Source organism: Pelodiscus sinensis, chromosome 16 (assembly GCF_049634645.1).
Source record: "Pelodiscus sinensis isolate JC-2024 chromosome 16, ASM4963464v1, whole genome shotgun sequence".
NCBI classification, from domain to species: domain Eukaryota; kingdom Metazoa; phylum Chordata; order Testudines; family Trionychidae; genus Pelodiscus; species Pelodiscus sinensis.
Window position 1 is genome coordinate 179,442 of NC_134726.1, and position 25,137 is coordinate 204,578.

Sequence of the window (25,137 nt, forward strand, 5' to 3'; positions counted from 1 at the left end):
GACATAGCACATCTTAACCAGACACACTACAGAGGCTGATGTAGTTCTAGTGTCAACTTGCCCTGAGTGTGTTTCAGAGTCTCCTCCACAGAAACTAACAGTCCCCTGGATTCCATATCATCCAAACCACTCTGTTACTCTGGGCTCAGAAAAGACAGGCACTTGTTTTCAGGTATTTATTGTGACAGCAGGCCTGGGAGTTAGAGGAGTCAGAGGAGGGGGTTGTAAAGCAGAAGAAAATAGAAATGTCTCCATTCTCCAGGTATGATCCTTCACAGCAATCCTCCATCCACCTCTTGTCTCCAGCTTGCATTTCCTTCCGCATGCAGGATTTGCTCTAACTCTAATATATTCAGGGCACTGCGTGAGGTACGTGAAAGAGAAAGAAGATGGAAATGTCACATTTTCATGTGAAAGGCAGCATGTTACTGAGACCGTGTGTCCCTGCTGAAGCAAGTCACAATGACAGGAATAACAGCATTAAGCTGATGGGTTCGGAGAAGTGGAGCTTGGGGCCATGGATTGCTTTCAAAGGGGAAACAGTTACATCCCAATGCAGGTAACGCACAATGGCCCACTGCCGGTGTTCTGCCCAGCTCTGATTTCCTTGCAATCCAAGCCATGGTTTTCAGAAAGGGGCAAACTATTCTCAGCTCAGAGAAAATACCAACCTCAGGTGAAATTGGCAGTCTGGCTCAGAAATGCTAATGGAGAACACCAACGGAGCTTTCATCTCCAACAAGGAACTTACAGCAGAGATGAGACAGACCCCAGGGGCTGGGAATGGGAACCACTAGACCTAATGGGGGAGATGGAGGGATAGTGTGCTCAGAGGACAATGCCTAGAGCACAGCAGGCTCTAGGGACATGCTGCTGCAGAGGATGGATTCAAAATAGCACTTAGATCTGAAAATCTGGGGGAAACTAATTGAGACAGGAAATTGGTTCCTTGCATAGGACTAGCACTTGTCAAGCAGCATAGCTGCATTGCAGTCAGTGGAATGATTTAGACCAGCTAAGGATCTGTATATGCTTTCTGTCTCCAGGGCTTGTGCCTCACGGGTTATTCAGCTGTATTCAGTGTTCTGCTGCCAAACAGAATCAGAATGGGGACAGCAGGAACTGTGCACCTTGGGGTTGGTTGGGGTCAAGAGCTGGAACCAAGCTTTCATTCCCACAGGGCAAGGACTCTCTCTCTGATCATCTGTACTGTGCCACGTGCACCAATGCAGCAATGGAGAGACAGGACAGAGATCCTGATTTCAAATACCAACATATTGGACTGGACCTTGATTTGGGCCCCTGTATAAACAGACCATGTCCAGAAATCAATATGAGTTTGCCAGCATGAAACCTGAGGGCTAGATCACCGCAAGGCCCCTGAAAGGGTTTGTTACTGTGACCCTTCTTCCAGGCACAACTACAGTCCTTGCTAGTGTCCTCCACGGGTACAACCACCTTAGACTGGGGAGATCACACTGAAGCTTCCCATCGGATGGTGCTTCAATGAGACATCCTGCCTTCCTGGAGCCTGGGCAATACTGTGTAGCTCTACACTAAGCTCAAGATTTGGCCCTGAGTACAGCGCAATCCTACCCTCACGTTGTAAACACTTGTTAGTTCAGAGTGTTCACTGCAGTTGTACAGAACATGCAGCTGGTGCCTTGTACCCAGGATGGGCAACATGCACACTGTTCACTCCAGGAAGGAAGAATGAGAGTCCCATCCAAAGACTAAAGCCAATCAATTCTTGCAGCTGGCATTTTTGTAATAAAGGAAATGCATTTACTGGAACAATCAGACTGTGCGCCAGCCACATGATTAGCTAGGTGCTGGAGCTACCTGCCAACAATCCATGCACTCTCAGCACAGGGCTCTAGCACGGTCCAAGCCAAGGCTCTCATCTTCCATAACTGAGCAAAAGACTAGAACATGCTTCCTTCCTATGTGATGTGCTCAGTTTACTTTCCCATCACACCACAAGCACCCAGGACTTGCAGGAACCAGACTTGAAGTCCACATAGTTCACAATCTTGATTTGGACATTGGCCAGCACTAGCTGATTCATAGGAGGCCACAAGAAACCCTCAGAGTGAGCAGGTGTGGTCTGATTTGTCCCTAAAGGAAGTTTCTTCCTGATCCCTAGATTGACTCATGCCCTGAGGCAGGCTGATTTACATTCCTTCCAACATGCTGTTAATTTTAATGGAAATACTTTTTGGGGGAAATGGATGTATGCAGTGGTGATCATTGCCTTAGAATCACAGAAGATTAGGGTTGGAAGAGAGCTCAGGAGATCATGTAGTCCAGCACCCTGCTCAAAGCAGGACCAACCCCAACGAAATCATTCCAGCCAGGGCTTTGCCAAGACTGGCCTTAAAAACCTCTGAGAATGGAGATTTCACCACCTCCATGCTTAACCATTCCAATGCTTCACTATCCTCCCACTGAAATAGTTTTTTCCAGCCCTGTATTTGTGGACCCAATCCTGAGGTTCCTGTGCAGGCAAAACTTCATTGACATCAACTCAGGATTGTGCCTGAGTAGAAAAGATCTGTGAATGTGGATTGCTGGTAGTAATATGCAAGCAAATTCTGATCTCACTCCATTGACTTCCAGGACAGCTGTCAAGATTGATACTGGTGCCACTTACAGCATCTTTCATGGCTTCTGTTCCATGCCTAGCAGCAGGAGGTCTAGGCACTCTGAAGAACAGAGCATGGCCTTTTTGTTTCATCAAAAGGTCCCCTTTTAATTCATAATATACGTATTAATGCCTTCTTCCCTTCCTTCTCCAGGAAGCTTTTCATGTTGCCTGTGCCACTTTCTGTCAAATACAGGGGGAGACAGAGGGAATTGCAGATCAACTTCCATACTTCTCTGGGGGATCCTTTGCTAACAGAAAAGGGACCCCAAATCTCTTGGAATCTCCCAACAATCCCTTTTTTCCTCCCTGTAACAGGGTGCATACTTATCACCACAGCACCGCCTGCTGGTTGTCCAGGAAATTAGCTCAATCCAGCTCCCATTTGCCCTCTTCAGGTGGTGTCTCACCCATTTCCTGTTCTGCTGTCTGTGCCTTCTTCAGGATTTTGGACCCATGTCTCTCCTGGGTCATGGCATCCTCTTCAAGGCCTTCCAACTGTACCTCAGCTCCATTCGTCCTCCTTCTCAGAGAACTGGCAGTCTTCAGTCCTGCTTCACTGGCCAACTTCAGCCCAGTCTAGTCCCTCGCCTCGGAGGCAAACTGCAGTCTGAATTGGCCATGCTCCTTAGTGGCAAGTGAAGTGCAAGTAGTGGAGAGAGACCTGGCCTGCCCACTATTCCAGGTCCTGACCCAAGGACCTTCTAGATGGCAGCCAAATGCTGCCTCTCTGGCAACCTTCTCTATCAATTTCCCTGGACCACTTCCCCATAGCTCCAGCACCTCCCCGGCCCTTGGTATCAGTGATCCCAATCAGGTAGCAAGTCAGGCCTGAGCTCCTGCTTTCTCCCCGGCCCTGCTCATCACTGAACTATGCAGCCAGTCCTTCTCCCTTGCCCTCCTGACAGATGCTGAGCTCCTCTCTGCCATGCAGCCCTGACTGGCTGCTTCTAAGCCCTCACCTGATTGAATGGGAGAACCTTGATCATCACTTTGCCAACTGCTCCATCATACTCCAACTTGGCTCCAAATAGCATGCTCCTGGTATACCAATATAAGCATGTCCAACTGCCTTATTCATCACATTTGACTTCCTCTGATCCTGGCCCCATCTACACCTTTCTGCCTTTTTCCCATATCCTTTTCACTGTCATGTTGTCATTTATTCAAGCAGCAGAGCCCTCCCTTTGTAGTTGTGTCATCTCACAAGGCCTTTTAGGCCATCACAATCTGAGCACTCATGCAGCTTCTAACATTATAGGCATTTGATACCTTGCAGTGAAATGTCACTATGCTGCATCAATCACTATAAGAAAAAGGAACTACACCTGCTAGGGAGCTGTATTTATGCTAGACAAATACTGCCCAAAGGTACAACCCAACCTGAGCCAACTCTCAGGATCTGAAAATCCCCCAATGCCGGGCTACTCTGAGACATTGCATGGCACTCAGATTTTTGCACATGTTCACCATCCCTTTTGCAATGCTGGGGCTAGAGCTGGTTGAAATGCTTTGAATGGAAACTCACCTTCTCTCCAAATCAGAAACTTCCCTTACAAAATCTGTCCTTTCTAAGTTCACTGGTCTTGCACCAAAACTGAAAAATGGATTAATTTAATCTTGTTTTCTTTTCCATCTTGGATTTTCGTGTTCCCTTCCTCCTCCTCTCTTTTCAGTGGAAAAATAGAAAAAGTCGGAGAAAGGAGCTGAGGGAGAAAAATGATAATAAGCTTACTCTTGAGTTACACTGTGGGTAGAGAGGAGACTCAGGCCTTAAGAATCAGTACTTTGAGATGTTTTATGTAACAGCGCAGGCTGCTGAAGAGTGAAGTATGTAGGGATGTGTCAAATCCAAGGAGGAGCTCCTAAGGTTTGCTTGATACAGAAGGAAGACAATCAGAAGAGACTGTGGCATCATAAATCAATAACATTTTGTAGTGCTTGTTGAAATTTTGCTCATAAACTGATTTCATGATTAAAATAAAAATGCATGGGGCACGGCAGCTATTATATGACACATCTCTCTGAAGGAGATGATTATTACAAGTAATACTAACTTGAGAATACATTCTCTCCAATTTTAAAGGGTATAATTTCATTCAGAATGCTTTCTGACTAAAATACTTACTGGTGTGTGCTATGAATATGCATGTGTTAGTCCTGAGATGGAGTGAAACAATAACAGGGATTGATCTTCTCCATTCTTTGACTCAGGGCCCATGGAAGTGGTGGAAAACCTTTCTGCAGCCCATGTTTTGTCCAAGGGAAGAGAGCCTGAGGGAGCAAAACATCGTTCATCTCAAGCTGGAATTAAGACTATAAGACCCTAAGGATGGTAACTGATCATTGTGCCAGATTCACAAGGGTTGTGGTAAATTTGCTGTCATCCATCTCTCTAGAATGTATCTGTTCAAGGTCTACCACTGGGCATTGGGTTATAAGTAAAAACAAACTCTGTATCCAGAAGATGAAGCTAGGTCAGGGCTACTCAACAAGTGGCCTGTGGGCCGCATGCAGACCATTTGTTTGTGGCCCGCTTGGGTTTACGCGGGACTCAGCACGTGGCCTGCAGGTGGGATCCTTTGAACATGGCCTCCACTGGGAACACACTCCACAATGGCAAGGAGTCTCTCAGGAGAAGTGAGCATTGAAAGACGCAAGCGGACAAGCTGGCTGGAACAGACGAGTACAGGGTGTCGGCGTTTCTAGCCCCCAGGGAGGAGGTGCTGGGAGCAACGTAGCATTTGGGAAGTGCTGTCTGCATAGCCGTGTGGGTAGAGCTTAAGAGGTGCTGACTGGCTCACACTGGCCACGTTTGGGTCCGACACTGCGGCTTAAGGCTTAATCTTTGTATTCATGCCCGTTAATGTTAAAGAAGCTATTTGCATATATATTTGCATGTATTTGCAACCACACTTAAGTTGCATGTGCTGTGAGTATCATTGTGGCCCTTGGTGCTTCCAAAGTTGAGTAGCCCTGAGCTAGATGATCACAATGGTCCCTTCTAGCTTAAGACTTTATGAATCCACCCACCCATTCTTAGATCTTGGCCCATTCTTTCCGCATCATCTCCTTGAGTTTGGTGCTTTAAACCAGGGTGAGGATCCTGATCAAAGGATCATAGAAGATGAGGGCTGGAACAGACCACAGAAGGTCATCTAGTCCAACCCCCTTCTCAAAGCAGAACCAACCAGAAGTAAGTCATTCCAGCCAGGGCTGTGCCAAGCCAGGCGTTCAAAACCTCTACAGATAGAGATTCCACCACCTTCCTAGGTAACCCATTCAAGAGTTTCACCACCCTCCTAGGGAAACAGTTTTTCTTATCATACAACCAAGATTTCTCCCATGCAGCTTCAGACCACTACTCCTTGTTCTGTCATCTGCCACCACTGAGAACTGCCTAGCTCCATCCTCTTTGGAATCCCTCTTGGGTAGTTGAAGACTTATCAAATCCCACCCACCTGCCCCCAATTCTTCTCTTCTGCCAACCAGTTCCCTCAGCCTTTCCTCATAAGGTATACATTCCACCCCCCTAATAATTTTTGTTGCCCTCCACTTGACTCTCACCAATTTGTCCACATCTTTTGTGTAGTGGGGAGGTCCAGAACTGTGCACAATACTCCAGACGTGGCTCTATAGCAGGGGGTCTTAACCTTTTTACCTTCACACCTCCCCTGAAAGTAAACTTCATGTTCACACACCCCTTTTGTGCACAGCCTAGCCCCACCCCCTCACCTGACAGGAAGCTAAAGGACGTGGCTAGGACTATAAAAACCCTCTGCCAGGGAGCTCAGTCAGGGCCCAGCCTCTGAGGGAGACAGAGGTCTGCCCAGAGCTCCTGGCTGATGAGGCTGAGACCTGGCCCGGGCCTCCCACAGCCACCTTCCCTCAGGCCAGCGAAAGCTTCCCTACCTGGGCCACCAAGGCCTGGCCAAGCCGGCCAGCAGGGCTACCCTCTGACCTAGAGGAACCTAAGGCTCTACTGGTGCCTGGTGATTCAGCGATCCGGCCTGAGCTGAAGGCCCAGCTTGAACCCCAAGTCCTGCCTGAACTCTGGGACCTGGCGAACCCGCTGGACGCAGCCATCTGAGCTAATTCCCAAGTCTGACAGCTGGTGGTGCTGTGGGGTGAGTGAACCCCATTACAATGCCTAAATGAATAATATGAGCTTTTTACTTTGAACCTTTTCCTAACAAATTTACGTAATATTTGAAGATGAAAGTCGGCAATGCTCGCGTACTGTTATTGTAGTGTGTCGTCACATGGGCCTGATTGATTCACACTTGTATTGTAGTGTGCCGATCTCTAGAAGTTAATAAGAAATTAATGTTTATAATTTTAATTCATAATATTAATTATGAAGAAATCTAAACTTTAGAATTTTATCCAGTGAGAAGGCAACTGCGATAAATTTTCTGGGAGGCACCTGACACCTCCCCTGTATCCCCTTCATACCTCCCCTGGGGAGGCATACCTCTCTGGTTAAGAACCCCTGCTCTATAGTGTTGAACAGAGGAGAATAATTACTTCGCTCAATCTGCTGACAATGCTGCTACTAATGCAGCCCAATATGCCATTAGCCTTCTTGGCAACAAGGGCATATTGTTGACTCAAATCCAGCTTCTCATCTTCTGTAATCCCTAGGTCCTCTTCTGTAGAACTGCTGCTTAGCCAGTCAGTCCCCAATTTATAGCAGTGTGTGGGATTCTTCCATCCTAAGTGCAGGACTCTGCACTTGTCTTTGTTGAACCTCATCAGATTTCTTTTGGCCCAATTATCTGATTTGTTTAGGACACTCTGCACTCTATTCCTACCTTACAGTGTATTTACGTCTCCTCCCTTCCTCCAACCCCAGTTTAGTGTCATCCACACACTTGTTAAGGATGCAATATATCCCATTATCCAGATCATTAATGAAGATGCTGAACCAAAGTGGCCCCAGGCACAACCCCTCAGACACTCTGCTTGATATTGGCTGCAAACTAGACATACAGCCATTGATCACTATCTGTTGAGCAAATGATCTAGCCAACTTTCTTTTTACCTTATAGACCATTGATATAAGACATACTGCTTTAATTTACTTACTTGAATACTGAGGGAGACCATATCAAAAGCTTTGCTAAAGTCAGCGTATCACATCCATTGGTTTCCCTATACTCACAGAACCAGTTCTCATTTTAGAAGGCAATTAAGGTTGGTGAGGAATGACTTGCCCTTGGTTAATCCATGTTGGACACTGTTATAGGCAAATCTCACTGAAGAAAGAAAAGCTTCCCTGATTTTATTGGCAGAAATATGCAGCATGCTCATGTAGAGGTCTTCATGAACCTAAACGGCCTCTCTGCTGGATCATGGAGCCCACAGTGCAATGTTGATAGGTTCCCTACGTCCGTTCTCCAGCCATTCCACATGGCTGGTGGGCCTGGCACAGTGCAGGGCATTGTCTAGAGCGTGGAAAACCTATGGCTTGCAGCTTGCCTTGATCCAGCCCACAAGTCTCAGGGCTCCCCATATGGGCTAGATCAAGACAAGCTGCTGACCTGATTCGTTCTGTGGGCTCTGTCTGATAGTGGAGCACTGCAAGGAGCACTTCCCTACAATGTGCAGAGCCACCTCTGGCACCCTGGGAACTGTGCCCCAATCTCCTATCCCATCCTTCCCATTCCCTGAATACCCCTCCTTTCTAGACCCTACCACCCACCCCCACAGACCCCACCCCCTCAGCCCACTCCTGCACCTTACCTTCTACCCAGACCCCACCTTCACCACAGCTCATTCCTGCACACTACCACCTACACAGACTCCACACCCCCAGCCTGATCCTGCACCTACCTACCCCCAGATCCTACTCTCATTCCCACCCCTAGCCTGATCCTGCATCCTACTTCCCACCCAGATCTGCACTCACTCCTCAGCCTGCTCCCTGGCAGCCTCCTGCCACACACTGAACCTCTCGTTTTTGGCCCCACCCCAGAACCTAAAGAGCCCCCACAAAATATACTAGCCCCAGGACCCCAGAAGATAATCTGGCCTTGGGTATAAGCCCTGAGTTTTGTCACATCCTTCCCCCACCCCACACATACCATGGGACTGGAGCTTGAGGACAGTCAGGTGAATGTCTTTCTTCTTCTCACTTGGGAGCCAGGTCAGTGACGGGTTGTTATTTTTCCATTGCTTCTCACTTGTGGCCCTTGACTTTTTTTTTTTGTGGGTTAGTGCTATCACCTCATTATAATTCCTCAATAGCCCCAACTGAGATCAGGACCCTGATGTGCTAGGTGCTGTACAAACATATAGAACCCCGCACAGATACAAAAATTGTATTCCTGTGCAAATCAGTATCCACAAATATGAGCCACAGATGCAAGCACTCAGACATAAAGCAAATATCCATGAATTTGCAGGGTTCTAAATACAAAATATGCATATGCATCTTTATCCACAAAAATGAGCTGATGGTTTCTGCATCCACATCTGTGGATGTGGATACTTGCAGATATAAAGAGGTTATCATCAGATCTGCAGGGCTCTACAATCTAAACAAAGGGCAGGAGGGGAAACGGACACAGAGATGAAGTGACTTGCTCAGCATCACCAAACAGGTCAGTGGCTGTCATGATCATGAGGGTTAGCCAGCAGCCTGGGGACTAAAGGGTTAACTATGTCCTTTACTTAAACCAGGTAACTGTCAGCCAATAGAAATGTAGGTAGGAATTTCAAACTGGGACAAAGGAATTTTTGGGGCCTTTGTCCCTGGGCAGTTTCTCTCCAGCTACTGAGGGGGACAGACACTATATCTTCCTCCAAGAAAAGACTCTACGCTATCTATAAATAGGGTAAAGTTTAGATAAATCCATTAGGTTTTATTGATTTGTGGTTTGGGATTGGGAATCTGATGTCTGTGCATTTAAAAATGGGGTTTCCTCTACTTTGTAACTAAGTTTTGGCCCATGGTGGAATCCCCTCATGAGTATATTAATTGGTGTCTTTTCCAACTAGTCATTATCCTTGCAACAGGAATATTGTGGTGATAAAAGTTCTCTTTTTTTCTTTTTATTAACCTGTTATTGGTTAATTGGTTAATTTTTGTGTCTTGGTTTTACTTTTGGGGCTGAGATTTCCCAAGTGGTCGCTCCCTGGTTTCTTTATTACTACCTGGGTGGTGGCAGTGGATTTTTTATCCCCAAAAATCTAGGTTTAAGATTTGGGGGGGAAGCATTATACCAAACCTGGAAAGATAAGGTTTTGGGGTACTTTGTGAGCCCCCGCTTCTGCATTTATCATGCCAGAGTGGGGAAGAAGCCTTGACAGTGGCACAGTCAGGAACTGAACCCAGTATAGTGCCCTACACACAGGATCATGGCCAGTCAAAATCCATACTTGCTCTAGCATTAGAGTCTAAGGAACTGCAAAGTCTTTAAGAAGGCTGGATTCTTCCTTAATGTGAATATGATTCAAAGAGTCATGATGTTAATGTTTTTTAAAAGAAATATTGTCTTGTTCCAGATTATGAACAGCACTCAGCAGGACCCCATTTTACCACAGCTGGGGCTAGCAGAGTTCACACTGCAGTATCCCAGAGATAATTCCAATCTCTCTTGTGCTGGCTTGCAGGTTGGAGTGGAGGGCATTGGGTAAAAATCCTGCTGTATACAGATGGTTTGGGTGCAACTAGCATTGCTCATGTAGTTACTGAGTGCACACACATGGTCACACACAAAAAAGACAGAGACTGAAAAATAAAATGATTGCAATATGCCAAGATAAAAATAGAACAGGTTTCTCCAGAACCAACTCAGACCTTCAGCTATCAAAATCAGAACTATGTTCTGGGGCCTGAACTCCACCTTTAGTTAGGATAACCCCGCCTGAGAGTGGTGTTTACAGATACTCTGTAAATTATATAATGCATTACAGTGTGGATGGGTTCTTAATTCGTTACTAAATGTCACGAGATGTGTAGGCCCTGAAAAATCATCAAAACATGTTTCAAGTAGTTTATGGAGAGCCCCTATGCTTTCTTCCACTGTGAAAATATTTTGCCCAATTTACAGAACTCTATCAAGTTAGTCTCTTTTGCCTCCACTGCCTTCTGTCCTATCTTTACTCCTTACCGGCACTCTAGGATGGATCTTTACTACTGTGAGCACACCAATCCCCTTCTGTCTGCACTGGCTTACCATTAAACACAAAATCAGGTCTAAGGTCTTGGTCCTTAACCTCAAGATGCTCCATGGCCTGGCTATCTAAAAGATCACCAAAAGCTCCAGGGAGGAAGACCATGGCTAACAGCTCTGTTTTGCTGGCACAATGGATCAGGGTGAAACTCATGATGGAGAGAGCTGTTTCGGAGGCTAGTTGGGGAGAGCCAGGGGCTGCCCTTCTTTAGGACAGTAAGGAAGACGCCAGACTGACACTAGTCTCTGGAACAGAGATCCCCAGGAAGTTAAGACCGTCCCAAACTTCACCCCCTTCTGCTCCTAAGGCAAGACCTATCTCTTCGGCCTGCCTTCTCATCCCTAAATACAGGGCAGCATCTACACTGTCCATGCTTCTTCCCCTGAGGAGAGAATGAGCAGTGATACAATTTCAGATTTTGGTGGGGGGGGGGGGCATCCTGTGCATGCCATGTTGGGGGGGGGGGGGGAAGAGTGAGAGCATCAGCAGTGTTACTGAGCATGTTTAGTACAAGCCAAGGACCAAATGGGACGTGTGAAACCAACCCTATCCGCCCTCTACCCCATATACTTCATCTCTATCCAAGGACTACTACAGCACTGGAAAACTCTACATTGTTTGCACACAGCTTAGCAGTAAGCTTGCAGGAGCACTGTATCTAATTCCTATATAAAAAGAAAGAAAATTAAATACATTTTAGACCCACACAGCTCTAACACTAGCATATTCTGACATCTTGTGGTGGTTAGCCTTAATTTTAATATATTATTTAGGGCTGTCAAGCGATTAAAAAAATTAATCGCACAATTAATATTTACTCGCAATTAATCTTGTGCGCTGCCCCTTTGAAACACTGCAGTGGCATTTTAAACTGGCAGAGCTGCGGAATCCCGGGATCAGCTAGAGTCCTCAGCTGACCCCAGGCTCAATGCAGCTGCCCATTTGAAACGCAGTAGTGACGTTTCAAAGGGGCAGCACCGTGGAATCCCGGGATCAGCTGGAGTCCCCAGCTGACCCTGGCTGCATGCCTCACTGCCCTTTGGAAACACCGCCCTGGCGTTTCCAAGTGACACCACCGTGGAAGCCTGGGGTCAGCTGAGAACTCCAGCTGATCCCTGGCTCCTAATGCACTGCCCCTTTGAGGTGCTGGGGAGGTGCTTCAAAGGGGAAGCGCTGCATGGAATGCAGGGGACTCCAGCTGATCCCCGATTCCTAATGTGCTGCCCCTCTGAAGTGCCGGAGCGGTGCTTCAAAGCGGCAGCACAGCATTAATGCCTGCAATTAACGTGTTAAAAATAACACATTAATCCAGCCCTGCGTTAATCGTAGGCATTAACGCACATCAATTGACAGCCCTAATATTCTTTCTTTGTCACTAACTCTGGGGGGGGAGGGGGGAAGAGAGAGACACACACACACAGACACACACACACCCCGGTCAGGACTCCTGTGCTCTATCTTAACTCTGGAAGAGGAGTGGGGTCTAATGGGTTATAGCAGAAGGCAGATACATTTCAGCTCTATATAAGAATATCAGAATAGCCATACTGGGTAAGACCAATGGTCCTTCTAGCCCTGCATCCTGTTTTCTAACAATGGCAGGTGCTTCAGAAGGAATAAACAGAAGAGGCAATCATCATGATCCATCCCGTCGCCTCTTGTTTGTTTAATCTGCTGCCTATACATTTAAATTGGGTCAGCTTCTTGTGTTATGTTATTATTTATTCCTTTACTATTTCCTTATTCTATTTTTCCACACCATTCATGATTTTCTACACCTCTAACATATTCCCTCACACTTTAGTCATTTCTTTTCCAAGCTCAAGAGTCCCAGTCTTGTTAATTTCTCCTCATATGGAATCTGTTCCTTAACCCCCTAATCATTTCTGTTGCCCTTTCTGTACCTTTTCCAAATCCAATACATCTTTTTTCAGATAGGGTGACTAGATCAGCATACAATATTCAAGATGTGGTCATACAATGACTTTATATAGAGGCAATGGTGGTAGGTCTTATTTATTCCTTTCCTAATTATTCCCAATATTCTGTTAGCTTTTTAGTTTTTAGATTGTCACTGCACATTGAAGAGATGTTTTCAGGGAACTATCTACAAGAATTCTGAAAGCTCTTTCTTGAAAGGCAACAGCTATTTTAGACCCCAGCAGTTTTGTATGTATTGCTAGGATTATATTTTCCCCATGTGCATTATTTTGCACTCACACTGAATTCCATCTGCCCTTGTGCTCCCCAATCACCCAGTTTTATGAGATCCCTTTGCAGTCAGCTTTGTATTAGTCTTTTAGTCACTTTTTACACCTTTCAAGAATATTTACAAAAAGTTTAACAGAAGTGGTTCAAATGCAGATCCCTGCAGCACAACGCTCATTCCTACTCTTTTCCCCCTGTAATAGTTCATGTCAGTAGGAGGCCACACTGACACACTATAAGCCGCCAGAGTTTGAGGCCTGACTGCACGCCGAACTGCAGTTCTAGAGGCCTCACCCTTGTTCAGGGCTGAGCAGTAAATAATGGTTAAACAGCTCCTGGTAAGCCGATTGGCAGTTTTCTGAACCCAGCCCTGGGTCAGGACGAGGCAACTAAGGGTATGTCTACACTACCCTCCTAGTTCGAACTAGTGGGGTAATGTAGGCATACCACACTTGCAAATGAAGCCCGGGATTTGAATTTCCCGGGCTTCATTTGCATAAGCGGGGAGCCGCCATTTTTAAATCCCGGCTAGTTCGAACCCTGTGCCGCGCGGCTACACGCGGCACGGAGTAGCTAGTTCGGATTAGGCTTCCTAATCCGAACTAGCTGTACTCCTCATTCCGAACTAGCTACTCCGTGCCGCGTGTAGCCGCGCGGCACGGGGTTCGAACTAGCTGGGATTTAAAAATGGCGGCGCCCGGCTTATGCAAATGAAGCCTGGGAAATTCAAATCCCGGGCTTCATTTGCAAGTGCGGTATGCCTACATTACCCCACTAGTTCGAACTAGCGGGGTAGTGTAGACATACCCAAACATACTGGTAAACAGTAGTCTGACACGCTGCACAGCAGTTTGAGCCCAGGCCTTGTTCAGGGTGGAGCAATAAACAATTAAACAAGTAAGTCCAAAAGGTTCAAAGACACAGGCCTACCTGCAGGCTGAGGGGTTGGGTCTCCTTGCTGGCAGAGAGCTGACAAGCACAGGGGTTTTTCTCCCTATAGGGGGAACCTGCCACCCAAGGGAAGGGGTCCCAGGGGGGATGCAGGCCCACCTGCTCCACTGCGTCGGCAGTGATCCAAGCCGCAACACATTGCCCTGCTGATCTCCATTTCCTCAGCTGCCCCGGGGCTACTTCCCTATTCCCCTTGGGGGGCCTACCTGGCTTGGACACAGCTCCTTGGAGTCATCTGGGGACGGAGGTGCCAGCAGCGTGTCCATTGGCTCAGGGCCCTGCTGAGGTAAGGGTCCAGTTAGTCCAGCCCACTCATCTGGTCCTGGCAAGAGTCCTGGGGGTCCAGAGAAATTTGTGGGCCCAGGCAGCGGCCAAGGTGGCCTGGGCCAGTTCTCAGGGCCCAGCAGCGGTCCGGGCGGCGCAACCTAGTCCTCCCTCTGAGGGCAGCATGGCAAAGCCTTTCTCCTCTGAGGCTGGGGTAGAACCTCTGGCCTGCTCGACGGCCAAGCTCTGAGCTTGGCGCGCCTCTTTTTATACCTCCAGCCCTGCCTTCCTGTTTCTGGTAGGCGGGGCTGAGTCGTTCTGGCACTGCCTACCAAGGAGTCCTTGGGGGAATTTCCTCACCTGGGTCAGTGGGAGGCCATGTTGACTCACTGCACCCCCCCTATTTTTTAAGTGAAGTACCAGGCAATGTTATCATGATGATCCAACAATCCTTCAACTGCTTGAATGCCCAGCCTTTTGTTATTCTTCACCATCCTGTCTCCCTCTTTTTATAACAAACTCCCTGCCCCAAATGCAAATCTGCAAGTAGCTCAAACTCTGTTGCATTTAAGAACTGCCTCTGGAGTCAGAACATGGGCTTTAAGCAGACCTTATAATTGGCACCCTTGAGAATGAGAACTTGTCTACAATAGTAGTAAGGCATTGTAACTTCCCTCACTCAGGGGTGTGAAAAAACTACAGGATCTCCAGATCAGAAGAGCTTAGAATTGTGTGGACTCAGGGCTGGACATACCAAGGAACTTCAGTCCACATCCCTGCCAAACAGTACAAATAGTATCAGCAGGGTTCAAAACTCAGACCAACCCATTGAGAGCACAACACAAGCAAATCGAGATCAGGTTTAATGCTCAGATCCTTGCTCCTGGTCAGGGACAGCCTTAGGCCGATTCCCCCGATTCCCCCAAATGGGGCCACGTGCCTAAAGGGGCCCTGCGCCCTGAACCCGGAAGTGTGTCAGGCGCCATGGGCGGCAAGTTAATATTAAGAGCCGGGGGCCCTGCTCCAGCAATATTTGAAGCTGGGTCTCTCCCCCGGCTCTGCCTGGAGCAGTCCCCAGCCCCCACCTGCCAGCCCCCCTGCGCGTTCTCCCACCCCGGTCCCAGAGCATCCCCCTCGGACCCGGCCTGATCCTGCTGTGCACGGCTTTCAGTGCGGCTCCCTCTCGCCAGCTGCTGCTGCCGCCATGCGCGGTGTTTGCAGGTGAGTGGGGAAGGACGCCCGGGCATGACGTGACATCACAGCCCGGGACTTTAAAACTCCTCAGTGCCACATGGTGCCGCACGGCCTAGCTCCGGGTTCGGAGTTCGGGGCCAGAGCACAGACTCCGGCCCTGCAAAGTGGAAGGCAGAAGGTAGGGGAGGGGGGAAAACTAGTGGGAGTGAGTGAGAGGGGGAGGGGCTTGTGCAGGGGGGGACGGGGAAGAAAGAGGAAGGCACCAAGAGACAGGGTGGAGGAGAGACAAATGGCAGGGGGCCAAGTGCAGACAATGAGGGAAAGGGCAGGAGGGGAGGTGTCAGTGGGAGGGGGGACAGGGTGATGCTGGGATAGGAGAGGGGAAGGGCATTGGGGACTAGAGGGGGGAGGTGGAGATGTTGGGAGAAGGCTTGAAAGAAGGGGTGGGCATGAGAAAGGTGGGGCTGGAGCAAGTCATGTGTGAGGGCACAGAGGGGCAGGAGGGGAACAGAGGCAGAGAGTGGTGAGGGGGTGGGCATCAGGGAAAGAGGGCAAAGGGGCAGGGTCAATAAGGGAAGGGGGAGGCACCAGGAGGGTGCAAGGGTAAGGGAAGGTGCAGGTGCCAGGGGATTCTGGGGGTGAAGCAGAAGGGCAGACACCTGCAGAGGAGGGACCAGCACCAGAGGAGAGAGAGGCAGGGCAGATGTGTAGAGGGAGGTGTTAGGAGAGGGGATAAGGAGGGGTAGCTCACATGATCAGAGTGGGGCTACTGGAGGAGTGGGCACAGGGGGGAGAGAAGGGCTGGTGGAGGGGGGGTAGGTCACAGGAGGGCTGAGGGCAGTGAGAAGGGGAGGAGTCAGGACAGCAGAGGAGGGTGAGGAGTTGGGGGGCAGCAGGCACCAGGGGAGCTGATGGAGCAAGGGAAGGAGACATGGAAGCAGAGAGAAAAGGTAAAGGTTTATAAAATATTTATTAACTTGGGTGCCACATCCAAACAAGCCACATGAACTCAGTACAAGTGCACAACACAAAATCCATTTTGCTCATGGGAGGAAACTCTTAGGCTATGTCTACACTGGCAGCTTCTTGCACAAGAACATCTTGCGCAAGGGTGCTTGTGCAAGAAGACTTGTGCAAGAACACGTCCACACTGCCATGCGTGAGCTGTGCTGTGCGCAAGAGCATCCGTGGCAGTGTGGATGCTCTCTTGCGCAAGAAAGCTCCAATGCCCATTTTAGCCATAGGGGTTTCTTGTGCAAGAAATCCCTGCTGAACATCCACACTGCCCTCTTGCTCAAGAGAGTGTACACCTGGTAGAAAAGAGCGTAGCTCCTGTGCAAGACACCCTCTCGTACCATGCCGTACCGTAAATGTCCTTGCGAAAGAGCAGGCGGGCAGTGTGGCTGCTCTGTGGGTTCTTGTGCAAGAATAGCTGTATTTGCGCAAGAAGCCATGAGTGTAGATAGACATAGCCTGAGAGGGAACACTTCCCCCAGCCTCTCTGCCCCCAAGTTAATGTCACACACGTTGGGTTAATGCAATTGCAGGACAGTTGTATGAGGGGGGTTTGGTGGGGGCCAAACTAATCCTTGTTGGTAGGAGGATGGTGGGAAAAGTCCTTCGAGGAGTGACATGACACCTTTTACTTCTGGTCACGTGTCCATCTTGCCCTGAGCATGTTACCTCCAGAGGCCTGGTTAACGGGGGTCAGCGGGTGTGGCTAATGGGGCACCACCAAAAATTATACAAACCTGCCGCCCCCAGAGGAGTGCGCTGGCTGTTTAGCGCAGGGTTCTCCTGCGCCCCGTGTGTGTGTGTTCGCAGGGGATTTGTTTGTGCTTTTTTTTTTTTTGCTCAATCAAAACAATTCCTAGGGCCCTTTGTTGAAACTTGTGTGTGCTTTTTTTGGTGGTTGAGCCCCTCCCCAAATTGCTGCAGGGCCCCGTCAAAATTGTTTGAATTGGGCCCCACAATTCCTAAATCTGGCCCTGCTCCTGGCTGGCAAGTGTTCAGTGTCCTTTTACCAGCAGAGTCTGCAGCACCCCATGCTTCTCTGGAACAACCTCTCAGCAATGTCCACGCTATGCTGACTAGGTATATCCCCATACTGCAGAGCTTTGACGGAGGAGCCACTCCAGGAGGATTGGAATCTGTATTTCAGCTAGTAGGCAGAATTGTGGTTATTGTGATATCACCTAAATGCTCCAATGATAAGGCTCCCATTGTCCTAATGTATACACATATAGTAAGAAACAGTTCCTATCCTGAAAGTTTCCAATTTAAATCAACGAAGGAAGGATTACGTACCCCATTTTATAGATAGGAAACTGAAGCACATCCATGGACACACAGCAAGTATGTGGCAGAGATAGGACTATAACCCAGAACCCTAGACCCAGTGCCTTAGCTGCAAGACCATGCTTGTTTAATTTAAGCAACTGCTTTCTCTGGTGGAAGTCCATGGCATATACAAACGTAAGGCTAGTAAGTTGCCTTGCTCATAAATGCACTGTGAACACTTGTAGGAGTTGTTTTTAGCTCTCAGTTGTCAAAACAATAGGCCCGACAAGTTAATCTATGCTATACCTGGGGGCTGTTGAGATGTCAGGCAGGCAATCTGCTTATATTTAGCCCTGGTATCCTAGAGATCCACTCACCTTGCATTTAAAAATCCCTCTTTGTGCAGATGACAAAAGCTTCTCTTGTACAAAGGTGGCTCTAATAATACTAATGAAAATAATCACTATTTCAATAAGCTTTAAAATTAGGGTTGCCAGATGGTTTCAACAAAAATACTGGACATTACATCACAATCTACATTACATCTTATTTAGAAAATACCAGACATTTATATTTTCGCATTTGTATTTTCTCAATTTGTTTCCCGAACAGAAAGCTCAAATATTGGTCTGTCAAAACCAGACAACTCTATTTAAAATGCAGAGACCAGATCTAGGCCCAAATCAAAACCTCTAATCCCAGATCCCCCAACTGTGGAGGGAGGGTCAAGATCCTCAGGCAACTGCTATCCCTCAACCCAGTCCATGAAAGAACAGAATTCAGTTTGCAAAGCACTCCAAAGAGTTCTCAACTAGATCCAGAAATCCACAATGCCAAATCTACCCAGTCACGGCTCTACTGCTTTCAATGGGAAGACAGCAGAGTGAATATTGGAACAAATCTTTTCTTTTTAGAGACCAAGGGGAGACAATGGATCTGTAAAGCAGCCAAGCACTTGGAAACTCCCACTAGAAACTCACCTGCACTTTTAGGTCCCTAAATATTTTTGTAAATCTAAGCCAGGACCCTGCGTGCACTTTTGAGAAATCACTACCCATGGTGCTAGAGTCACTGCTATTGGTACATGAGCTAGAGCAGTGGTTCCCAAACTTTTCAGCATCACGCCCCCCTTTCTGATTTTTGACAAACCCTCATGCCCCCTCCACCCCACCCCTGGAGAAAAACTTGAAGGGAAAAAGGGGGGGAGAGAACTGAGCAGAGCAGCAAAACTTGATGGGGGGGGGCTGCGTCACCTTGCACCCCCCCTGGAATTTCTTCACACACCCCCAGGAGGCCCCAGTTTGGGAACCCATGAGCTAGAGGAAAGCTAGCTAAGCATATCTACACTGCAATCACACCTCCCAATGGCAGGTATGAATCGTGTGGTCACCACAGGGCATAGGCTTGGAACAGTCAACACAGGGCTTATCCTCACAGGGCTTAATGCCATGAGGCCCTGGCATGTCCCATGGGCTGGGAGGGAAGGAGATGCAATAGGCGAGCTCCAACCCAAACAAGCTTATCTAACTATCTAAACCGGTACTTAACAGGTGAAGCAACTTGGAAAGGACAAAGGGATTCAACTAGGGGCTAACTACTCTAAAAGCTTGTAGATATTGCGAAGGTCACGTTTGCAAGCAAGCGAGAAACGGCGGTAAGAAGGAACTGAGGGGGCGAAGGGCCAGCAGGGGTATATATGCACCAATAGAGCGGCGCCACTCCAGGGTGTTCCCCTGCTGTCCCGACAGGTTCTGCTAAGGGAAAACTCTCCAACAATCCATGCACAGGGGGCACGCACACCTAAGTGGAATGGATTGAGCAAGCACACGAAGGACTACTGTGGTGCACAGACATACTGAGCTAGGCATACTGTAACGTAGTTTTGATGGCTACATTAGCTAGGCAGACTGACAGAATAAAGTGATGGATTAAAGAAACTGACGTACAGAATGAGTGAAAAGATTAATATTACGGAATAACAGAGGGCAGCTTTTCCAGGGTGGTCATGGAGTTTTGCTAAAGCAGGAGATGGGGAGCCTCAAGCCCAAGAGCCAGATGCGGCCTCCAGCTTGCCTGGATCTGGCCCCTGAGGCTCAGGGTCCACCCCCCCCCCGCACTGAAGAGCTGGTGCTGGCACTCCAGCTCCCTCCTGCCCCATGATGGAACTGGAGCACACAAAATATAGTAGGTAGCCCCCTCCCAGGCTGCGGTGTGCAAGGGGAAGTCTTTCTCCTTCTCAGTCAGGGCATCACATCAGTGAGGGGTATTTTTGTTTGTTTTTTGCTTCTCATCTGTATGTAGCCCCCCAACTGATTTTTCTGAGGGTGAACAGTTTGACCCCAAAAAAGTTTCCCCATCCCTGTGTTAATGAGTCCCAGGTCCCTTGGCACCATGCCCTAGTGAGGCGAGTGGATAAGAAACAAAGGTCAAGATCACACACATTAGATGATTAAAAGGCTCCCCCACCAGGGCTGCCCGGGGCGGGAGATGGGGGAGACAAGTGGGGCAATTTGCCCCAGAGGGGCCCCCACGAGAATGTCTGAAGTCTGATGTCTGAGACAGGGAGTGCCAGGAAGGGGCCCCTAAAATTGCTTTGCCCCAGACCCCCTGAATCCTCTGGGCAGCCCTGTCCCCCACAACCCTTATTACCCCATAATGTCTGTAGGTCCCTGCTGAGATGTGGGCTCCTTTGTGCTATGTCACATACTCATCCCTGCCCCAAACAGTTCACAGACAAAGGAGAGAGGCCTGTCCCTTTTCCAGATGAGAAACACATACAAGTTCAAACTGGAAAACTTGGTAGAGCAGGGGATTGAACTCAGCCTTGGGCCTTTCTGGTCACCAGCCCTGCCTCCTCACTGGTAAGCTGTGGGCAGGGTTCAGCAGAGAAGCGATGATGTACCTAAACCAGTGTTTCTTAAACTGTGTTCCATGGCAAACCGGTGTGCCGCAGAGAACAACAGAGTTCAAAATGACCACCCTTAAAGGGGCAGGTGACTCCCCCACCCAATAACTTCCCCCCACCCTTTTTTTGAGGGGGTCCATAACTTTTCCCTGGCCTGTTCCCCCCCCCCCCTTTTTTCCCCTTTTCCTCAACAAAAAAATCCTTGGTGTTCCTCAAAAAAAATTGTTTGGTGTTCCTCGGTCTTAAAAAGTTTAAGAAACACTGGCTTAAACTGCAGATCTATGCTTGAGTGTGCCTTGTATTCCAATGCCAGGCCAGAGACAGAGGGAGAACATTCTTGAATGAATCCTTCTGTTCTTGCAACTCATCTTCCTCTACATCAGGCAGATACTAGTCACCATTTGTCAGCACAGGGCCAAATACAGCTCTGGCCTAAGAATGCTATTGAAATCAATGAGGTTACTCCTGCGGATACTGGCTCTGGATTTGATTTGCACAATAAAAAAAATAGACTCCTGGAAGCTCTTTAGGACAGGGCCTATCGCTTTACTCTGTGTTTGTATAGCACCTAGCTCAGTGGGGTCTTGATCCAGGATTCAACTTACTAACACAAGCCTGCATTCACAGCTTTTAGGCCTGTATTTGATGTCACAGTGAAGGCAATGTTGATCCAGCTCTTACTGCAATGCACCCAGGAGTAGGCACAACATTATTTACTCAATTGCAGCTGCATCAGAACACATTCAGTTGGTGAGATATAGGGGTCCAAAGAAATTCATTCTATTTGCTTAAAGCTCTGCTCGCCCACTCTACTGCCTGGAATAAAAGGCATGAGAACAGGCATGTGGGAGAGCTGGAGGAAAGAGCCTGCGGAAGGAATACTAAATTCCTGGGAAAGAAGAAGAAAGATGGCAACTCTTCTGGAGCCAATAAGTCACAGCTAATATTGCAATGACAGCCCTAGTTTCAAACTACTGAGCCACCCAAACACCCCCAAAGTTAGGGTTTTGTTTCAGTACATCAGAAAGACAGGACTAAGTTTGTCAGAAGAACACAGCTTGGCTGGTTGCTGGGCCCTTTGGAAAATGCAGACCCACTTCTGGTGCTGTGCACTCCAGTGCCCTTGCAGGAGCTTAGTGAAATGGGTGGACAACGGAGTGGAGGGGCTGGCTACTGAGTTTGACAATCTGGTTCCTAAAGGCAGCTGTAAACTTCCAGTGTGAAATTGCTCACAGTTCGGGGGCGTCTTGCTCCCTGCTTCTCACCACCCTGATCATCCTCACCCCATCCCACCAGAAGCCACTGACCAGTGCTATGTTCTGGGGGAGACTTTTGAGGCTGGGCTATGAACATAAGCTCCTACTGACACCAAGCTTCACATCACTGCCCTAGTTCTCTCTGTACTCAGACAGTGTCGTTTTTAGTCTGACAAAGGCCTCCTGAAAACACGCACTCCTGACAAGCCTTATGGAAATTACTTTAGCAAGATTCTCATACCCTCCTCCAATACAGCCAGCAGCCCACATGCCATGCATGCGTGTGTGTGTGTCCGACCTTGACTGTCAGATAGGCCAACAGTGTCCTAATTGACCTATAAAATGCCAATCACCTCATAAGTTACAAAGAGTCAAATTTTGTCAGGCTGATCAGTCTCCTACCCCTGAGCATTCCCTCTGAAATCAACAGGACTATTCAAGGTACAAGGTATCACTTGGTATGATCAGAGATGGCAGAATTGGGTCCCTCAGGTATAGAAAAACAGCTGCTGTTGCATTATTCTAACAGACTACACACAGAAGCTCAGTGGCAAAGTCTTGCACTGATTCCCTGGGACCTGCCAGCTGGCACCCCATGCCAGAGATGGATTAACCAGTGATGGGCCCCACACAAGTCCCCAGCCCCCTGGCCCGGAACATTCTGGGGATATTCAGCTCTAGGTCTGATCCCAGCTCTGAGCAGCAAGACTCTGCAATCTCTCCCATCTGGGAGTGGGCTTTGCTGTAAGGCAGGGGTGTCCAAACTTTTTTCAAAGAGGGCCAGATTTGATGAAGTGAACATGCATGAGGGCCGACCATTTTGCCTGACATTCTTTGAACCATTAAAATTAAATGCAAATTAACTATTTTATGCAAAGTTTATTGCAAACGGCATACTTTTCATTTCATCACATGGATGACAAATCTAAACAGGTGTTAAATCACTCTGCCTTTCATATCTGAAGGCCAGATGAAAAAAAAATCCAGGAAGCTGAAATATGTGTCAGGAACATTGTAAAGTACATTACATATTATTGGTAATAAAGGTTGTCTGTCAACTTTTAAGTTAAAAAAATATGAACAGGAACATAACACCAAGTATACATGTTGTGTCCAAATATATTTATAACTGATTTAGACCAACTGACATTAACTGAGATTTTACAATGTATTCATCTCAATACATATGGATTCGTTGGGGGCCATAAAAGATAGATATTGCCAAATTACCTGGGGGGCCGTATTAAACCGGAACACGGGCCGCAATTGGCCCGCGGACGGACTTTGGACATGCCTGCTGTAAGGACACTTCAAATGCTCCTTGGCTGATTCGCAAAACAAAACAGCATCTTCCAAAAATAGGTAAACCCCCCACCTTGCCTAGCCAGAATGCCTTCCTGGGTTGGAGATCAACTCCTGTCTCTGGTCACTAGAGGGCGAGCTGAGCCTACATCTCCCATAGATTGCTTGTGGCAATTTCCTGGGTGTCCCAAAGGCTAGAAACACGTGATTGGCCAAAAACGTTTGTGTATCATCTCTCCTTTGAAACAAAAAACAGGACTGTGTAGCACTTTAAAGACTAACAAGATGGTTTATTAGATGATGAGCTTTCGTGGGCCAGACCCACTTCCTCAGATCAAATAGTGGAAGAAAATTGTCACAACCATATATACCAAAGGATACAATTAAAAAAAATGAACACATATGAAAGGACATGTGTCCTTTTTTTAATTGGGGACAGGGTAGGGATGGTCCTGCCTGAGCCATAGGGTCATTTACCCACAACAGCTCCTGTTAGCTAGGACTGCCTCCTACCTGCCTCTCATGCTACTTCACATAATTATAGAATACTAGAACTGGAAGGGGCTTTGAGAGGTCATCACTCTAGTCACCTTCCCTCACAGCAGGACCAAGCACCATCTAGATCATCCCTGATAGGTATCTATCCAACCTGCTCAAATATCTCCAGAGATGGAGATTCCACAACCCCCCAGGCAACTTATTCCAGTGTTTAACCACCCTGACAGTTAGGAAGCTTTTCCTAATGTCCAACCTAAACCTAACTTGCTGCAATTTAAGCCCATTGCTTCTTGTTCTATCAGAGGCCAAGAAGAACAATTTTTCTTCCTGCTCCTTGTGACACCCTTTTAGAAACTTGAAAACTACAATCATGTCTCCTTCCCGGTCATTCCTTTTCTAAAGGAAACAAGCCCAATTCTTTCAGTCTTCCCTCATAGCTGATGTTTTCTAGACCTTTAATCATTCTTGTTGCTCTTCTCTGGACCCTCTCCATTTTCATCAAATCTTTCTTGAAATGTGGTGCCCAGAACTGGACACTATACTCCAACTGGGGCTTAAACAGTGTAGCGTAGAGCATAAGAATTACTTTTTATGTCTTGCTCACAACACTTCTGTTAATGCGTCCTAGAATCATGTTTGCTTTTTTACAACAGTATCATGATATTGACTCATTTATCTTCTGGTCCATTATAACCCCAAGGCTACATCTACGCTACAACTCCATTTCAGGGTACCGGAGTATCCCAAAATAGATATCCCACATCTTAACAGCACACCTATTATTTTGAAATACAATGGGCTCACTAGAGTGACATCCCTGTAACCCTCATTCCATGTTTTGGAATAGTGGGTTGTAACAGTTCCTGTCAGCAAGAGGCCATGCTGACTCACTATAAGCCGCCGGAGTTTGGGATCTCAGGTAGGGTTGCCAGGTGTCCAGTATTCACCCAGACAGTCCAGTATTTTGCCTCCTGTCAGGTAAAAAAAATTCAGAGAATACCAGACACCTAAAATGTATTTTCTGAATTTTTCCCTGGCCATGAGGCAAAAATGCCAGGCACTTGGCAACCCTACAAACACTTAGCACCCCTCCTCCCTCTGGCTCCCAACACCCCCAGCCCTCTGCTTACCTGGTTCCCCAAAGCTGCCGGCACAAAATGGCTGCCAGCCAAAAGAACTAGGGGAAGCAATGCTTCCCTGGGTCTTAGTGCTCAGCCTCCCCTGTTCCTATCCCTGTACTCACTCTTAAAGGGGACATGTTTTATTTTAATTTTTTTGGGGGGGGGCCTAATAAGTCCTTGGAGTCCTTTTTTATTTTGCTCAACCACTTTGGTCTCCCCCCCCCTTTTTTCCCCCCTTCAACAGAATTTTTTCCCTTTTTTTGAGGGGGGAGGTGTCGGTATTTTTGTTTCGACCATCTGGCAACCTTAGCCTCAGGCCTGACTACCGACCGA

General features: G+C 47.8%; 1 protein-coding gene across 8 annotated transcripts in view; it reads right to left on the minus strand.

Annotated features, from left to right (window-relative positions):
• The window catches only part of FBXL16 (F-box and leucine rich repeat protein 16), a 282,879-nt gene that overhangs the window by 127,174 nt on the left and 130,568 nt on the right, over nt 1-25,137 (minus strand). For 5 of the 8 annotated variants that reach the window (XM_075898947.1, XM_075898946.1, XM_075898944.1 and 2 more), the window contains one exon: nt 14,191-14,318. The exons of the other annotated variants lie outside the window; for them this stretch is intronic. The gene's annotated coding sequence lies outside the window, so the exon portion shown is untranslated. The remainder of the gene's footprint in view (nt 1-14,190; nt 14,319-25,137) is intronic. 8 annotated transcript variants of the gene reach the window in all.